Raw genomic sequence first — 3584 nt, 5'->3', positions numbered from 1 at the left:
AGAGACAGAGTTTTGGGTGAAGTAGAGAATAGCTTTATTGTTTTGCCAGGTAGAGGGGGCCACAGGTGGCTAATGCCCTCAAAACTGTGCGTCCCAACTTGGAGGGGGTAGTGAGAAATTTTATAGTAATGGTTCAAGGAGAGTGTGATGAGCTCGTGGACATTCTTCTGATTGGCTGGTGGGGAGGTAAGTGGGCGTCAGCATTATCCACCTTCTGGTTCCAACTAGTCTGGGGTCTACGTGCTGGTGGGCAGCATAGGCAGCATACTGTCATTAACCGTTAACTTCTCCCACCTGGTGAGGGCTTCGGTATCTGCAGAGCAGCTCAAAGATACTGTTACAGTGTGTGTATCCCTTGGGGGGAACCAGGACCCAGCCCCAAAGTTACACTATTGTTTCTCTTGACTGTTCCTCCCTTGTCTCTGTATCCCCTCCCTTCCCTAATTAGCATCTGTTTGAACCTGCTCCGGGGAAAGTCGTGGAGGCTGAATGAAGCCGGTTTCCTGTAATCAAGGAATGGGGGACACAGAAAGGCTTTTGTGCCCAGGAGCCCCACAGGGTCCTGCTGCGCATCACTGTCACCCCAAGGATGTGTCCTGGAGAACACCTTAGGTCCTTTTTCTTCTCTCTCTCTTTGCTGAGAAGTTGGGGATACAAAGATACACAAGCATGGAAAATAAAGTTAATACTTGAAAACTGAAACTGAATATTTGGGAGTTTAAGCTACAGCAGATAAACTATTATATAATATTTACTAAACATGTTTTTATATTAATTGAGCTGTTTCTTCTAGATACGTAAACAAAATAGTTAATATGTGAAGATTATAATCTTCACCTGGACATTTGAATTGTAGAGGATTGACTGTTTTTTTTTTTTTTGCTGGCTCCTTGGAGTTTATTTTCCACTTGGTGCAAGGCACAGGGTTTTGGGGTGTCAGGAAGGCTCTTGTGTGGCTTGGATAGTAAGGAGTGGGGTCCTGTCAACTTCCTTTTTGGTGTCTTGCTGTTTTAATATTAAAAAACAACTGCTTCCGCTGGCTGCAGCCCGCTTAGTGTCGGGAGGGAAGGGGGGGCTCTGATGAGCCTAGTGCCTTGGAAGGAAGCCTGGCAGCTGTTGGGGGCCACTCAGGACGGGGGCCTACAGTTGGTTTTGCCAGGCTGCTGCTTCTTCCCCACGGCTTCCCGAGCCAGGTCATAGGTGATCGTGCTGGCGGAGGCCTGGGCAGATTCCGAGTGCTCTGGGGACTCAAACACTGTGGCCATGAACGGGAGAGTGGAGTTCCTGAAAAAGAAGCTAGCCCACCGGTGTCCTGGGTGGGCTTTGGGGAGAGCGGGCTGGTGGGGGATGGCTTCCCCAGGGCACTCGGCACTTCCGCAGGAGCTGTTACTGGAAGTGGTGCCCAGGCGGCGCCGGTAGTAGTCGTGGGTGGCCACGAGTGGGCCGCTGGAGGGCATAGCTGCCATGCTTTTGCCTGTGGGCTGGGAGAAGCCTCGGCGACGACCCCTCGCGGGACTGGGAGTGCGATCACGGGCGGCGGGGACCAGGGCGCTAGGCCACGGAGCCCATCTGCGCAGGAGACCGCGGGTGGCCGTTCCACCGACAAAGTTTATCATATAATAATGTGAACATGTATGCTTTAAGAATAATTCAACTGTTTCTTCTTGGTAAGAAACTACTAGTTAGTGGAAGTGGGATATTCCTTCAAGAATCATCTCGGTTCCAGTGCGTTCAAGACACTCGCATTCAGATGAGCTGTGGATGCGCTTGTTCCTTCCCTTATCCCCACTCCCTCTCGCACCCTTGATCAGTGCCCTTCATTAACTCTCCAGGGATATCTTTCTTCCGTTTTCAACAAGCCAGTTCTCCTCTATCTGGGGGGAAAATCGTTTAATTCTTCTCAAATATAGCTGGGTTCCCAGTAACTAACATTTGTTGAGTGCCAGTAAATTGCTAATTGCTTTTGGTCATGATCCCACTTTATTCTCCCAAACCCTGGTTGCAGGTAATATTTTACAGAAGAAAATATGATGGCCATGTGCCTAGACTGTCGGTGTTATGAAATCCCAGCAGGTCATCCCAAAGGATTTGCTGTGAGAATCGAATGTAATCAGTGAGGAAACTGAGGCTTAGGAGGGGCAGGAGGGTGTATATTTCAGGCTCTTGGGAAATCTGCTTCACGTTCCTCTTGCAGCTTGATTGCTTTGGCTTTGTCCCCATCTCTGCAGCATGGCTCCATTTCTCCTTCATTCCCTGTACCTGAAACTCTTGGCCTTTACTCGAGGTTTTTTGAGGGCCACATATTGCAGAAATTCTCTCAAACTGGCTTAAATTTTAAGAGGTAAATATAAAGATAGGGGAGTATCTCACAGAACACAAGGTAGAAAGTACTGTTAGGCTTCTGACAGGACTGGCAGCAGGAATTAGAAAGCAGTCAGGAACGAGGGCAGCATCGTCTCAGTTACTTGAACATGAAATCCTTTTTACATAGGATATCTTTAACATCCAGTAACTAGTGTTCCTTAGAACCTTGTCACACCAAGTGTGACCCAGGGACCATCAGTATCAGCTGAGAGCTTGTTAGAAATGCAGTCAGGCGGCACCCCTGGCCTACTACATCAGATTTTATATTTTAACAAGATTCCCCAGGTGATTCGTGTGCACATAAAAGCTTGAGAAACCTTAGCACTGGCTTACAGCACAGTTAGGGGAAACACTAATCTATCAGGCCCCCATCAAATCGGGAGATTCAGCAAATGCCTTTATAGTTTTTAACCCCCTGAATGGGAACATTGGCAAACTTGTTTGGTGCATTCATCAAGAGGCCTCCACTAGATAGTCCATTAGAATATGAGCCCCATGAAGCAAGGACTTTGTTTTGTTATAGCTGTGCTCCTTGCACCTAGAACAAGGCCTGACATGTGGTAGGCACTCAGTTGATACTTGTTAAATTTTTAAAAAGCGCCACAGGACAAAGGGATGTAATAGAGACAGTCCCCTCACTCCCTCAACATTCTGTGGTGCTTGACTTTGCTTCAATAGAAGGCACTGTGATGATTCACTGCATGGGACGTACGCTGCTTGGGATGGACTAACTGCTGAACCAAATAGACCTGAAACTGTACAAAGGCTCAAATGCAGCAGAACTTGATTTCTTGCTCACTAACTAGTGCTCGACAGGTAAACGAGTCAACAGGGTACTCTTCTCCATGTAGTCATTCAGGACCCAAGCTGATGGAGGTCCTACGACCTTTAACATGTGTGTCCCAAGAGGCCCTGAGAGTTGTTTCATTTCAGCCAGCTGGCAGGGGAAAGCAGCACGTGGGAGTTCTTTCTGTAAGAAGCATGAGAGTAGTAGAGAGCACTTCCTCTGGTAGCCAGCCTTCAAGATAACCTCTGCCTCCTGGTCTTCATGATCATGCAGAGCCCCCTCCCACAATGAATGGGATTGACCTGTGGAACAAATAAGATATTGCAGAAATGACAGTGTGTGACTTCCAAGACTGAGTTTTACTATCTTGAATCACTCACTCTGAGGGAAGCTGGCTGCCATATGATGAGGACATTCAAGTATCCCACTGAGG

At 47.9% G+C, this 3584-nt stretch overlaps 1 pseudogene; it reads right to left on the bottom strand.

The window, feature by feature from the left end:
* Positions 1–1127: 1127 nt before the first annotated feature.
* LOC114905671 lies at positions 1128–1466 on the bottom strand (annotated as a pseudogene).
* Positions 1467–3584: the final 2118 nt, after the last annotated feature.

This window comes from Monodon monoceros, unplaced genomic scaffold (assembly GCF_005190385.1).
Source record: "Monodon monoceros isolate NGI ecotype Baffin Bay Population unplaced genomic scaffold, NGI_Narwhal_1 Super_Scaffold_22, whole genome shotgun sequence".
Lineage (NCBI taxonomy): Eukaryota > Metazoa > Chordata > Mammalia > Artiodactyla > Monodontidae > Monodon > Monodon monoceros.
Note: the sequence above shows the minus strand (reverse complement) of the source record. Positions and strands in the feature narration are given on the sequence as shown.